Raw genomic sequence first — 16,423 nt, 5'->3', positions numbered from 1 at the left:
ATCGGACTATCAACAAAGAAACAAAGCAGGTGAACATCACAGGCTCCTCTCCCACTCTTGCTTTTTGCCAACCTTATAACCCTTGTACTTAAGCCAAGAATTTTGATCTATGTTAGATACAAAGTTCCATCATCACAATCAATGGGAGCTGCTGAAGAAGGTCTTGTGGCTTCACTTAGTTCCAGTTTAGGTAGTGAGGTTTAGCCAAGACCAAAACAAGCCAATGACAGGTGATACCCCTCAGGTGCTTTCCAGTTAACACCACTTAGGAGACACATGTAGTTTATGGAACACTATGGATTCATCAAGGTTTATCTCTCAAATAATATGAACAAATGGTGTAGCACCGGAGTCTTCAGTCACATCAACAGAAGAAAAGTTCTTCATTCTACAAATTCATATTTCATCTGGTCACAGAGAGTAAAACAACTCTGTAACCTTCAAAGATACCTCTTTTATGAACATAGAAAAACTGAAATGCTCATTTATATAGTACTGCAGATACTAAACCTGGACACAGAGTCTGATAGTTGCATGCCATATCCAAGCACCACACAAAATAAAATCTGCACTACATTAACTGATCACAATAGCTCAATTGATACCATACTGCTGGGAACTTGAAGACAGACCTGCCAGTGGTACAAACTCATTACAGTGAGAGGAACACATACCAATTTCTGACAGCTTGGAATAATATTGCAAGAGTTCCAGAAATTGTGCAGTTGTATGTTGGTCTTCTGTACAAAGGATCATCATAAAGTTTTAATTATCAACTCAAAAAATTAAGTTACATAATTAATTTTCTTTTGTTTGAAATGTAGGACTACTAGACTGCACTCATTTTTTGCAAAACTGGCAGTAATGCCCTCTTTCATGTGTATGTCTAAAATTGACTAGTTGACATGAGCCATGATAACAATTATAAGCTACTGCTCAGCTCGCTACTGGCAATAAATGGCCAGTGGAATGACAGCACTTGCAAACTGCCAATAGGGTGTGATGGTTAAAAGTGTGGTAGTCACCCAAAAGTTACAGAAAGCAGACACCTCTCAGATACAATTTGGTATGCCTAAGTGTGGTTAAGTTGTAGCTGTGGTTTAACAATTACAATAAATTTAAATCAATGAAGTTCTTGAACTCTTTCCTCATTAGTCAGATCACCTGATTAGCGTGCAGCATTTTTTGTGTCTATCATGTGAGAATTGCAGATACTAAGCTAAATGTCACATTCTTAAAGGAATTTTACTGAATATAAAAAATGAGATTCATTACAATTTTCATCATTTCATTCTGCCTTATTTTCAGTTGGACCTCAAAATCAGAAACTAATTATTAGGAAAATAAAACACATTTTTTGTAATTCTTCCCATATCCATACTTTTTTTCATCCCGAGAAAATATTTATGTATTATAGGATTTAGTAACAGTTATTGGAATTAGATGACAGTCATTGAAAAAGAAGTTACTTTTTCATTAGAAAGTGAAGCAGTCTATGCATTTTTTAAATGAGGAACTTATAACCATTCCATTTACTAACAAATCATTGTTTATTTTAACCACAATGACATCAGAGTTGACTGTACAGTACATCAATAGATAAACATGAAAGAACACAAGTTTTACAGAATTAATATATTCACAAACAGTTCACTGATGACAGTCATAATTAAGTGACAAAGGTCAAGAATGACTGTTTGTTTACTAACCTTTAGTATGTTTACCAGGTAATTAATGTCATCAAGTGAAGATATATATGTACAGGTATTTTTAGTTAAATACAAATAGTTTTAAGACATTTACAAATTGATGATAATCATTACATAATTAACATTTGAGTATATCTCATTACACATCTAGACAATTAAGCATGAATATATACACCATCTCTTCCATTATGTATCTGCATATTGATTACAGAAGTACACACACTTTCTTCCAATTTCACGTTATATTATGGTAAATTTACATGTTTCATATATGAACAAGTATATTATGATCACACATGTGATTTGAATGATTATGATCACACACATGATTTGAACAAGTACACAAATATGATATTCTTATTTCCTAGTAATTAGGCATTTTTCCTTGTTATACATGTCTTTCATGTTACTTTGAAGGTGTTCTTCCACTGAATAACATGCCTTATTTTTAAACCATACCTCTATTACAACATTAAATTTACTTAGAATTAGGATTTTTACAGCGGGGGGCAGTTTATTATACATCTTCAGACTCAGTTTCTTGTGGCTGTTATGTATCACTGACTGTATTGAAAATTGTACAACTAGCATGCAGTTTTTTCTGGTACTGTGTGAATGTACATTCATTCTTGGGGTAAATTTCTGTGTATTTCCTTTGACATATATTAAGCAGTTGTACATGTAATAACAGTTATAGAGACTCGAGAGTATCATTACACTGAGTCGACTAAAATGCTTCTTACAGTATTCTCTCGGACACAGTCACTGAATACATCTGGTTACTTTTTCTGCCATCTGAAAATACATTTTGTATCTAGTGAACTTCCATGATAACAGTACTCAATACTGCAGGAGTGACTGAAAGAATGTATAGTAATAAAGAACCAGTAAATTTCTGTCAATAGTATATCTTTGTTTATGTAGTAGAAAAACCATACATGCAAGTTTACCAGTCAAATATTTTATAAGCTTACTCCATTAGTCGCTAGATTAGATTAGATTAGTACTTGTTCCATAGATCATGAATACAACCCTTTGTAATGATGTGGAACATGTCAGGTTAATAAAAGGTGTCTATACAAGATATTACATTACACAAAATATTACCAAATATTACATGACACTTAATATTTATTTATTTATTTTTATTTTATTTATTTATTTTTGAGGTTGGGGAAACTACCCACTTCCCACTTACTATATCCAAAAAGTCATCTAACGAGTAGAAGGAGTTGCCATTAAGAAATTCTTTTAATTTCCTTTTAAATGCAATATGGCTATCTGTCAGACTTTTGATGTTATTAGGTAAGTGACCAAAGACTTTTGTGGCAGCATAATTTACCCCCTTCTGAGCCGAAGTTAGATTTAACCTTGAGTAGTGAAGATTATCCTTTCTCCTAGTGTTGTAGCCATGTACACTGCTATTACTTTTGAATTCGTTCGGATTATAATAACAAATTTCATAAGTGAATAAATATATTGTGAGGCTACAGCGAATATCTCTAGCTCTTTAAATAAGTGTCTGCAGGATGATCTTGGTCTGTTACGAGGCCCAACATTTTGATTCTCTTCTTTTGATGTTTTTAGGTTAAAATAAACATCCCTTTTTATGTTTTTTATACATAACTAGTTGGCTTTACATCATTGGCTACTTTTTTCAAATAGTTTCTTATTTCTGTCCATTCACTACCTGCATATTCTCACTGGATGAAATCAAAGTCATATCATCAGCATATAGAATATTTTTGCAGCCATATAGTTTGAGAAGTCGTGAACATAGACAATATAGAGGAATGGTCCAAGAACAGAACCTTCTTGAATACCGATGTAAATGAGTGTGTGTGTGTGTGTGTGTGTGTGTGTGTGTGTGTGTGTGTGTGTGTGTGAGAGAGAGAGAGAGAGAGAGAGAGAGAGAGAGAGAGAGAGAGAGAGAGAGATGTTATGGACACAATTGACATTGGTCTATAGTTATCTGGTATGTCTCCATCACTTTTTTTGTGTTTGAAGGCTTTCAAAGGAAGTAACAACAACAAAAATTTTATTTACAACACAGAGCAGGGGCATTCTGATTTTCTTTATTATACATTTTACAAAATAGTTACTGAAACCATAGTACTCAAGTGTTCAAGAGTTGTTCAGCTTGTGTGGCAATAATTCTTCTCCAAGTGAATCTTTCATTTGTTTTACTTCATAATTGCAAAGGGAAGGGCTCAAGCATCAGATGTATCGTTACTTTGTGATACAAGGGAATGTGCAGAGTTTACAAAATATTTGTTGGGAGTGTTAACTGGGAGAGTGATTTCTTCCTTTCCCACACTTATTTTACTTTTTGCTACATTCCTGGCTGCTTTACAGTTTTTTTAGTATTTAAAATGTTTACATACATGATTCACTTAAAAATGCTGATGCTTTTACTTTGAATGTGTCACTCAGTGCAGTGACTTATGGGGCCGACCATAAAGGCATTTCCCATTTACAATTGCTTCCATCAGATGCCACGGTAAGTGTCAACTTAGTTTGTGCAGATATTACATGATTTCTCTGCAAGTATCAGTGATCTGGCCTAGTAACATCAACCACAATGGTCTTGATGTGCTGGTACTGCATATGGCTGAAAGCAAGGGGAAACTACAACCATAATTTTTCCCAAGGGCATGCAGCTCTACTGTGTGGTTAAATGATGATGGCTTCCTTCTGGGAAAAATACTCCTGAGGTAAAATAATCCCCCAGGCCGGGACTACACAGGAGGATGTCGTCATCAGGAGAAACGAAACTGGCATTCTACAGGTAAGTTAGAAAATTTAAAAAGGGACATGGGTAGATTGAAGATAGATATAGTGGGAATTAGTGAAGTTTGGTGGCAGGAGGAACAGGACTTCTGGTCAGGTGGATACAGGGTTATAAATACAGCATCAAATAGGGGCAATGCAGGAGTAGATTTAATAATGACTAAGAAAATGAGAATGCAGGTAAGCTATTATGAACAGCATAGTAAACAAATTACTGCAGCCCAGACAAAAATGAAGCCCACACCCACCACAATAGTTCAAATCTATACCAACTAATTCCATACATGATGAAGAGACTGAAGAACTGTATGTTGAGATAAAAGAAATTATTCAGTTGTTTAAAAGAGATGAAAATTTAATTCTGATGGGGAACTGGAATTCAATAGCAGGAAAAGGAAGAGAAGGAAATATAGTAGGTGAATATGGAATGGGGAAAGGAATGAAAGAGGAAGCCACCTGGTAGAAGTTTATACAGGGCGTAATTTAATCATCATTATAACTTGGTTTAAGAATCCTGAAAGAAGGATGTGTATGTGGAAGGGATCTGCAGACACTGGATGGATTCGTATTAATTATGTAATGATTAGACAGAGGTTCAGAACTAGATTTTAAACTGAGGGACATTTCTAGGGACAGATGTCGGCTCTAACCAGAATTTTTTGGTTATGAACTGAAGAGTAAAATTGAAGAAGATGCAAAAAGGTAGAAATTTGAGGAGCTGGGACATGGATCAGTTGAAAGAATGAGAGGTTGTTGAGAGTTTCAGAGAAAGCATTAGGCAACGATTGACTAGCTCAGGGAAAAGGAATACAGTAGAAGATGAATGGGTAGACTTGTGACAGGAAATAGTGGAGGATCAAATACGTAAAAGGACAAAGACTAGTAGGGATTCTTGGATATCAGAGGAGATACTGAATTTAATTAATGGAGGGAGAAACTATAAGAATGCAGCATACGAATCAGGTGAAATGGAATATAAACACATAAAAAAAAATTAGACTTACAGGAAGTGGAAAAAGGCTAAGCAGGAAAGGCTAGAGAACAAATGTAAGGATTTAGAAGAGTATTTTACTACAGGGAAAGATAGATACTGCCTACAAGAAAACTGAATAGGCCCTGGGAGGAAAGAGAAGCAGCTGTATGAATATCAAGAGCTGAGATGCAAAAACCATTATGAAGCAAAGAAGAAAAAGCTGAAAGGTGGAAGGAGTATATAGAGAGTATGTGCAAGGGAGCTGAACTTATACACAATATAATGGAAAGGGAAGAGGACACAGTTGAAGGTAAGACAGGAGATATGATGCTGTGATAAGAATCTGATAGAGAAATGAAAGATCTACATCAAAACAAGACCCCTGGAGTAGACGACATTCCATCAGAACTAATGGCAGCCTTGAGAGAGCCAGCCATAACAGACCTATTTCATCAGGTGTGCAAGATGTACGAGACAGGTGAAATACCCTCAGACTTCAAGAAAAATGTAATAATTCCAATTCCAAAGAAAACAGATGCTGACAGATTCCCAAAATATCATTAATAAGTCATGGATGCAAAATACTAAAACGAATACTTCACAGAAGAATGGAAAACTGGTAGAGGCCAACCTCAGGGAAGATCAGTTTGGATTCCAAAGAAATGTAGGAACATGTGCGGAAGTATTTACCCTCTGACTTCTTTTGGAAGATAGGTTAGGGAAAGGCAAAAACTATATTTACAGCATCTGTAGACTTGGAGAAAGTTTTTGAGAATGTTCACTGGAATATTCTCTTTGAAAGTCTGAAGATAGCAGGGATAAAATACAGGGAGCAAAAGGCTATTTACAGCCTGTATGAAAACCATATAGCAGTTATAATAGTCAAGAGGCATGAAAGGGAAGCAGTAGTTGAGAAAGGAAGATAAGGTTGTAGCCTATTCCCGATGTTATTCAATCTGTACCCTGAGCAAGCAGTAAAGGAAACAAAAGAAAAATTTGGAGTAGGAATTAAAGTTCATGGAGAAGAAATAAAATCTGTGAGGTTTTCAAATGACCTTGTAATAAATACTGTTGGACAGAACAAAGACTTGGAAGAGCAGTTGAACAGAATAGCCAGTGTCTTGAAAGAAAGATATAAGGTGAACATCAACAAAAGCAAAACAAGGATAATGTAATGTAGTTGAATTAAATCAGGAGACTCTAAGGGAATCAGATGAGGAAATGAGATGCTTAAAGTAGTAGATGAGTTTTACTATTTGGGCAACAAAATAACTGATGATGCCCAAAGCAGAGAGGATATAAAATGTAGACTGTCAATGGCAAGAAAGGTGTGTGTGGAACAGAGAAAGTTGTTAACACTGAATATAGATTTAAGTGTTAGAAAGTCTTTTCTGAAATTATTTTTCCAAAGTGTAGACACGTGAAACATGGATGACAAACAGTTTAGACAAAAAGACAAAAGAAGTTTTTGAATTATGATACTACAGAAGAATGCTGAAGATTAGATGGGTAGATCGCATAACTGATGAGGAGGTACTGAATAAAATTGGAGAGACAAGAAATTTGTGACAGAATTTGACTAAAGGAAGGATCCGTTGATAGAACACATTCAAAGACATAAAGGTATCACTAATTTAGTACTGGAGGGAGGTTTGGGGGGTAAAAATCATAGAGAGAGATCAAGAGATGAATACAGTAAGCACCTTCAGAATGATGTAGTTTGCAGTAGTTATTCGTAGATGTAGACACTTGTACAGGGTAGAGTAGCTTGGAGAGCTGCATCAAACCAGTCTTCTGACTGAAGGCAACAACAACAACAACAACAACAACACACAACAACATTGATTATTTATTTCAGTCACAGCTGTGCCTCATTAATATCTGAATTACCTCTTGAAGACAATACTGCCCGTCCTTGTAAAATTAGGATAATTAGGTAAACCTTTCACTCAAGCAGATCAAGTGGAAAGAAAGGATGACACATTAATGAAAATGATTTAGAAAAAATAGAATAGTTGATGAATTAGCTTTGGGACTTACAGACAAGTGATTATGCATAACTTTAACAAAATAAGGTACACACAGTTTTTGACACTCAACTCCTTTTACAGAGCGAGGTGGCGCAGTGGTTAGTGCACTGGACCCGCATTTGGGAGGAAGACGGTTCAAACTCATCTCCTGCTATTCTGATTTAGGTTTTCCGTGATTTCCCTAAATCATTTCATGGAAATGGTGGGATGGTTCTTTTGAAATGGCATGGTCGATTTCCTTCCCCATCCTTCCCTAATCCGAACTTGTGCTCCATCTCTAATGACCTCGTTGTCGACAGGATGTTAAGCACCAATCTCCCCCCACTCAACTCCTTTAAAAGTGAAATTTTACTGCCCAAGGTGGTCAGATAATCAGTTAAATGGAACATTTTAAATTCTCAGAATTGAAGACAGAAGAAAATCTTTCCCGAAAATATCACTTTCACCATTACGCACAGAAACCAAATGGTTACTGTGTGTACTACAAGAATAATCTCCATTGTCTCTGATACTGATACATGAAATCTGGTGTACTTTACATACTTTCACTCTGTTACCAATGCATCCTGTGGCTTTTGGGACAGTTCTGTGCATTCACAAAGAATACTCTTAGTACAGAAAAGTGCAGTTTGGAAGATATGCAAACAATTGTTCAAGCATGTGGATGCTAGCTCTGCTACCCCTGTACACATACTTCCTCAGGGGGCTCACAGTTAATAAAATGGTCATATTCTAAAGAGACTGCATGCAGTAAACACTAGGTAGAAAAATAATTCCCAATTGGATAATACTTCTTGAACCACTGAACAGAATAGTATGCACTATTTTGCACATTCTGTTTCCAATAAGCAGAACTGAGAAATTTAGTAATTGACCTTAAATTAATGAAATTTAAGTTGTTAGTCTTCCTTGTGGCACACCACTTTTATTCTTTTACAGGAGTTACTCACAGTAGTTTAAAGCCTGATGCAGTAACAGGTTATTTATTGTATGCAGTATTACTAACCTTTTCTCAATTTTTAAATTATTTTTATACTCTTCTGTCCTGGTTTTTAAATTTTCTTATCAGTTTTATTGAATTACAGTGTGATTTCCTCCTACCAAGTAACTTTGGTTCAGATGTTCTGATGGAATCTTACATAAAAAATAAGATAAAAAAGAAACTACAATGATGATAAACAAAAGTATAAGAATGCCGTCTGGAAGGCAGGTCAGGCCAAGGTGGAGGAGGAGTGATGAAAGTGTAGCACACCTTGGTCAGGCTAGCCCAACCACTAGTACCTCATAAAGGTCTCTTGACAGCATCACAGAGTGGAAGCAGAAGGTCTCTGTTATGCTTGCTACACAGAAAAACCTCATTCTGGATGAAGACAGAAGTGCCTCCAGAAGTCATAGTTGCCAAAATTAAGAAGATTGCTATGGCAACTGTGATGTTACCTGTGCTTGTGGTGGGGTTGACTTTAATCAACACACATGTAATTCGGCATGCAACAAAAAAACATCACTTTATCTTTCCCCAGTAAACTCGGTTTTCTGCTAAAAATATTGTAATGAATTTCCCCGAGGTAAATTAATTTCCCATTCAAAACTTCAGGTGGTTATTGCTCTGGTGGATGTATTAGACACAAAGATAATACTATTTAGGGTAGGCTATAACAGGATGGCTGGGTGTAGGCAGTAGTTCTCTGACAAGAATGGATGCATGTGTAGTAGTAGAAGATCCTGGTGAGGTTACATTAACATCCTAAATGCTGTCTGTTTACAATCAAGGGACTTCGAAAATGAAAGTGATGATAGCAAACAAGATAAATACTCCATCACAGCATCCCCTAATACAATGGCCTCTGGTTGGTGACCGTTTGTCCTGCAGCTGCTGCTGCTGCTGCTGCTGCTCCTCTGTTGTAAGGAGCTTGTATCCTCTTGTCAAAATACTACAGCTGTGGTGGCGGCTGTGAGAAGATCTGGCTGTGTCATGGTTTAGTGTCCCAGAGTGCAGAAGTCCTCTGTTGATGCCTTGGTGAAGGCAGGGATGACTGGGCCCTTGTGTCATCCTCCCGAGATGGAGTCAAAGTGTTGAGTTGCCCAGGCAACAGGCAGGTATTCAAGGCCCAGTGGCAGTAGATACAGCTGTGTAATCAACACGGCTCTGTTCATCACAGACTAGGCATCACATGACAGCCCCAGCTGTTCGATGATGATGATGATGATGATGTGTTGGTTTTGTTTGGTTTAAATGCTGCAGCCTGCAGCTGAATTTGTGGTAGTGGGTGCATATGCGTGACACACCAAACAATCTGGGACACAGACAATGATGGCCGTCATACCTGGCAGAGGGTCAGGCTGAAGCACTGCCTGGAGACTTGAATTGTCCTGGCAGTGGTACATGTGGTCTGACAACACAGGGGTGATCACATCCACTGAGCATACAGTTCAGTGACCAGAGCTGGCTGGCTTTAGCTGTGGCCTGATTACTGTTCTGGCTCCATCTTCTGCTCCAAGTCTACTATGCTTTTAGTCCCTTACCATTCCTCCTTTCAAACAAAAATACGGGCCCAGATTTCCATTCAAAATTTTGCAGTAACATAGGCACTAATTTACTTACAAGTATGTACAATTTACATTTTTAATTTCACTGAAAGTGACCCTTGCTTCTTTTTCACTATTTATACTTCTTTGGACAACACTAGCAATTGGCTTGCACACAGTGTGTTCATTCACAATTAATTCTATCTTTTGTCAGTCTGTTTCTCACTGGTGAGCAGCTTTCGGCTCTACTATGTGGGAGGGAGCAGGTACCAGGATGGCTTCCTTGTACAACAATCTGATTTGCTCTTATCTACTTTTCTCTATATCATTGTCTGCAAGTTTACACTACACTACCTGTTGCTAAAGAGTAGCAAGGAGAATGCATATATTGTGGGCTAAACCCTTCCTTAATCTATGGACAATAGGACTGACTATGGAAGCAGAATGTTATGTGCACTGCCCTACTGTTTGGCAATACAACACTAAGTGAACCCTCTGATTTTCAAGATAGTTGGTCGTGGTGTCAAGACACTGAGACTGGGGAATCTATCCAAACTCCTATACTGTAATTACTCTTTTCAGTCTTTTTTAATTCTTTAATAATTCCCCTGACTGTGAGATTTATCCAGTGATAACACTGACCCACCTATGGACACTATATCAGCCCACCTGTGCTGCACAATAACCCTACCATTTTCCCAGCTACAGGCACTGCCTGAAGTTCTTTTCTGACTACAGGTGCTATATCAGCCTCATCTGTGTCACATGTAACAAAAATCCCTTTAACCCGCGTGGTATCAGATCTGGAAAAACATATCGTATGTCTGGGGTCTTTTGACCCCGAAGTGATTCATGCAACTTTAAAACATATGCACAATGTTTATATTACAACTCCATAGTTTCTTAACATAATTAAGTTACATGTAAGTTTTAATTATTTACTACATTTGTTTAAAATATGAAAACAAATTTTGTTTAGTTTCTTTAGTTCCAAAAATTATTTTAACACAAAATATTCATAACCCACACACTATGTAACAATACTGTAATTGATTATTAATGTTATGTGTAATATCACTTACATGTAATTTTATTAGAAATGCACTCCTGCTTGCTCTCCTTGTCATATGATCAACAATCATTACACAACACACTTATCCTAGCGTGTTCTTTACAGGCAAACTTGTGACACCAGTCACATTGTTGATTCACTTTCCTGTCCTTTGACCTTGGGCAGGACTCACACCATTTTCTTTTCAGGTTTGGAACATCAGATTCCTGGTTATGGAGTTATTTTTCCTTCCGAAGATCTTTGAAGCCTGAAGATATTATTGCTGAACGAATGGGTTGTGTTCTGAACTGGGGTGACAGGATTCGTCATTCAATGTAAGGTTTGAGTAGTTCTTTTCCTAGTTCTGAGAAGAATTCTCTTATTGAATTTTTACTTCTCATATCACGTAAAAATTTACAATACAGAACATAAGCATTGAGACAAGCTAAATCTAGTATATCAAAAAATACAGCAAGCGGTCACCTTTTTGTTCCACATTTCACTGAATACTGTCTAGCCATCTTATCAACTGTATCAACTCCTGACTTTGTTGAGTTGTAGAATATTATTATTGTCAGGTTTTTTGTGCTCATGCTCACTTCATCAAATGTTTGGTGTAGAGTAGGCAACAAAGTGACTGATTTATTTTGTGTAAGAACATACAAAGTTAAAGCAGTATTCTGTGCATACCCAAAAGTGGTCGATAATGGACGCCTCTGTTTTGACAGCAACATTTCTTTTGGTATCTCTTTTCAGTTAGCCCAAAGAGTTCCCATAAGTGTCAATTTATGAGCAAGAAGTTCTTGTCCCAAATCAAAACTTGTAAAAAAAAGTTATCAGTGGTAATGTTTCTACCCCTTCCCTTCAGGTGATCAACTAAATCATGTCACATTTGTTTCTTTTGATTTATTTCCCTTCCTTCAGCAGATTTCCCTATCTAAACTTGTGCATTTATAACATATTGGTCTCTCACTCTACAGCAGTCCACACTTTTATCCCATACTTTCCAGGTTTCGAAGAAATGTACATCTTGAATGGACACCGTCCCCTGAAAGTACACAGATACTCATCAACTGTAATACAAGGTCCAGGGACATAAGATGAAATGCCTGCATCAATGAACATTTCAAACACAGCCCTTATTGGTGCAGCTTTTGATCCAGAAGCAGCTTTTCTTTCTTCCCTTGTAAATTTATCATCGAAACGGAGGCACATCAAAATATCACGAACCTTGAAAAGCTCTTTGTGGCTCAAAAAATAGGCAAGCCATACTCTTCTGACCAAAATTCACTCAAAAGCTTCCCATGTCCCTTATGCAAGCCAGCTCTTATTAGTAGATCAAAGAATGCCTGTAGCTCTGTAGAATCTAGTTCAATTCAGTGTTAAAGAGTTAGATACAAAATTTTATTACCTTTTGCATGATTATTGGTATGTGTTACTATTACCCTCTGCATGTGATTGGTGATAAAAAATCTAAAACAATCTGCCCTTGCCTGTAATTGTGGGGTAAGGTGATGTGGAATATAAGCAGTTTCATATATTATGTTGCTTGGAACCTACTTTCGCACATAAGATGGTACTGTATTATACGTTATTTGTCCACTTCTAGACATAAAAGTAGATGCACTTGTTACCTGAATACCATTGTTACCTTCTTCACAGTCATTCATATCTACTTCATCTTCGACTTGTTTATCTTCCTCTATCATATCTCCATCAGCATCACTGTCCTCTTCCTTTCTAAAAATTGACTCATTCTCACTGTCACTCTTTAGTAAATCTGCCAAAGCCTGCTCAAGACTGTAGCCCCTTGCAAAACGTATATCACCATCCTTGACAAAAAAAAAAAAACTATAACACCATATGTTCCTCCCACAAAACTCAATTCCAAACTGTGAAAGTATTTTCTATTCACTGTTTGCAACAATGTACAAATGAATGTCCGTTTATAAGTGTGTTGTTGCCAAGACTTATTTTCGTAACAACACTGAAAAGCACATATTGTATACCTTGGGTATTTTCTGAACCACTGCAAAAATTTTAATTGTTGTACTACAGACTGTGATATAATAATAAATATTTTACCCAGTTACAATAAAATCTCTGTGAATAGCGTACCTGGAGAATGAGTAGTCTACATCCACATTAAAATGTTTATTTGTAGTTAAACAAGCCTTGGGTGTCTAAAAAGACCCCACATATTACACATGGGTTAGTTCCTCTACTTCCACATGTTTTCCAACATCTAACTGATTTTCCTGCTATGTCACCACCTGTCTTAGCAAACTAAGTAGTATCTTCCTTGGGGGTCACATTATAGCAGATTATATCTCCTGATATTCTACTCTCAGGCTTTACCTTACATCCTACATGATGCCTATCTTTAATTACTGACATACGTTTTATGCCCACCCTATCATCCTTAACTCATCCTAAAAAAGTTACAGTGAAAACATTATGCCTATTCTGGCTTATCCTTAAGAAATTATTGAAGTTTTTGGGGTCCTCAGGGTTTCCCATGCCCGAGCCAACCATCCACTCGGCATTGGCTGGCATAATGCCCTTTCCGTTGACATACCCAATAAACTACGGGAAGTGACTCAGTGCATGCACTGAAATACCCAGTTAACTGCACTGCACGCATGTTGCAGGAGTTCATGGTTTGGCCCTCAGTCTATTGCTGAACAATACAGTGGTATCCCACCCCGAAATTATAGGAGAAGTAGGAGAAGGTCAAACTGAAGGGTGTAGGGAACCCCATGAGTGAATATTTAAGTCCTGGCTGCTACTTGCATACCTTGCTTGCTCCAGACGATTCTTCAGGACTCTGCCTTCCATCCACTCACTCCCCTTTCAGAAAAGTGCTGCAATGGAACCAGGGAACTGGCTACTAACTTCTGGTTGCCCACTTTCATCTTCAAGAGCTCTTCTGACACCAATTATAGTAGGAGGCAGGGATGGCTGTGCCCTTGAGTCATACTCCCAAGACAGTGGCAAAGAGCTGAGTTGCCCATGTGTCTAGGTGCTCAGGTGACAGGTAGGGATTCGAGGCCCGGCAGCAGAAGCGTCCCACTTCTGACACCAATTATAATGGGATGACAGGAAAGCTGGGTGTGGGCAATGGTTCTCTGACAGCATGGATGCAGGTGCAGCAGTAGAAGGTCCTCGTGAGGTTACAATAACTTCTTTGACTTCTTTATTGCTGTTTGAGGACAATCATGGGACTTGGAAACTGTAAGTGGTGATGGTGAGTGAAGTGAATACTACATCACAATGTCTCCCAGTACGATGGACTATGATGGATTATCCTGTGCCTCTTTGCCACTGTGTTACGAGAAGCTCGTTTCCCCTGGTCAAAGCATGGGCAACCTGGTAGCAGTGGCTGAATGTGAATGTGGCTGCATCACACTGCAATTTTCAAGGGTGCAAAGATCCTCAGTTGATGCCTCGGCTAAGACAGGTAGGGCAGGGTCCTTGCTTCGTACGCCCAAGGTAGTACCAAAGTCCTGAGTTGCCCAAGCATCAGTGTGCTCAGGTGACAGGCAGCATTTTGAGGCCCAGTGGTGGTAGATATGGCTGCATCATAGATGTGGCACTGTCTGTCACAGATTAAGCATGACATAACTGCCCCAGATGCTCAATGGCAATGGACTGGTTCAGCTGGGCTTAAATGCTGCAGCTCCCTGGTGACACCATGGAAGTCATTGTGTATGTATGTCACACTGAATGATCTGGAACACAGGCAATACACAGTTGTCATAACTGGTAGCAGATTGGGCTGTGGTACTTCCAGGAGATTTAGCCTTGCAGTGGTGCTTGTGGTCTGACAATACAGGTGTAGTTGCTTCCACTGATCAGGTAGTTCAATTCCCTGTGCCGGATGACTCTGGCTGTGGCCTGATTACCATATTGGCTCTATCTTCTGCTCCAAGTTCTGCTACACTTTATAGTCCCTTATAGGGCATAAAGACTGTTATAACACTAAAACAGTGTGAAACAAGAACACTGAAAGGTACAACTGGTTAGAGATTTATATTTCAGGAATTTGTAAGACATAACTACCAGAATAAGGATATTTTTGGAATAGGAACTGTAATATCATCCATACTGGGTCTGTAAATAGTAGAACAGGAGTAGAAATAACAGTGAACGTAAAAATAAGCAAGACTGTAAAGGGTTATCTGCAGCATAAAGAAAGAACATTGATGGTAAAACAGAACAGCTACCTAACATAAATTATGACATATTTTGTGCAGTTGGTGTTCCTCAGATTGTAAGTACTTGAAAAGAAGACCAGCCACTGAGAAACTGCAATATGATTTTAAACAATAAAAAATCCAGGATGGAGTGTAACAATATAATGAAAGAGAAAGTTGCTACTCACCATATAGCGGAGGATGTCATGTGAGAAAAGTGTGAACTAGGTTTCACAGTATCGATGTTTTCAGAATCGTCATTCTGTTCCAGATACTTCACTGGGTTTGAGCTCAGAATATGTTCTAAGGTTCTACAATAAGTTGATTGTCAAGATATTCAAAGGTACTTTTGTGGACCAGTTCTATGACCCATACTTTCTTCCTATTATTAAGCAAAGTTTTTTGTTTGAGGGATCTATGATGGATTATAGTTAACAGAGGGGCTATCTCAGCTATGAATTGGGTATGGAGTCAGACAGGGATTCCAGCAGGTGCTGATGCTGCGTTCAGTTTTAATGATTCAGCTGTTTCTCAGCACCACCGACACGAATATCTATTTCACTCATATTTTCATTGGTGGAAGAATTAAATTGTGCCAGTAACTCACTCCTGGGTTTTACTTTGTAAAGGAATATTTTAAAACAGAGTTAAGTATTTCTGGCTTTGCTTTGCTGCTCTCAACTTCAGTTTCAGTCTCACACATGAATGACTGGGCACTAACATTTGTGCCACTATCAGCCTTTACCAGAATTTCTTTGGGTTTTGTGAAAGATCGTTTGACAGTATTCTGCTACAGTAGTCATTGAAGGCTTCATGCATTGCTCTTTTGGCTGCCAAACTTGTTTCATTCAGCATCTCTCTAACTACAGCCCTGTGCTTTGTTTTATACCTATTATGCAGTAGTCTCTGTTTAAACTGTACTTTGTCTTAAACTAAGCTCTTAATGACTGCTGGAAACCTGTTGAAATATGCGTTGCCAAATATTGGACCTCTTGGACCAAAGTAAGTGATTTTAAGTCTGTATGTAAATTGTTTTTATTCTTAGTATTGATGTTATGCACTGAGCTGTTGGTTGGAAAAAAGACATACGAAATTCATTAAGGAATACAGATAGTGAGAATCCATAGTTAGTACAGCTACTTCTTTGA

At 37.8% G+C, this 16,423-nt stretch overlaps 1 long non-coding RNA gene across 2 annotated transcripts; it reads right to left on the bottom strand.

Moving 5' to 3' along the window:
- Nucleotides 1-1,531: 1,531 nt before the first annotated feature.
- Nucleotides 1,532-15,118, bottom strand: LOC124779438. 2 transcript variants are annotated; one of them, XR_007015939.1, is made up of 4 exons: nucleotides 13,877-15,118; nucleotides 11,563-12,127; nucleotides 11,111-11,443; nucleotides 1,532-2,504 (listed from the first exon to the last, which is right to left on the bottom strand). It is a non-coding gene; the product is annotated as an uncharacterized LOC124779438 (long non-coding RNA). The 2 variants fall into 2 exon arrangements; XR_007015938.1 differs by having other exon boundaries at nucleotides 11,111-12,127.
- Nucleotides 15,119-16,423: the final 1,305 nt, after the last annotated feature.

This window comes from Schistocerca piceifrons, chromosome 1 (assembly GCF_021461385.2).
Source record: "Schistocerca piceifrons isolate TAMUIC-IGC-003096 chromosome 1, iqSchPice1.1, whole genome shotgun sequence".
NCBI lineage: Eukaryota > Metazoa > Arthropoda > Insecta > Orthoptera > Acrididae > Schistocerca > Schistocerca piceifrons.
The sequence above is the reverse complement of the archived record's forward strand: the minus strand, read 5'-3'. Positions and strand labels throughout refer to the sequence as shown.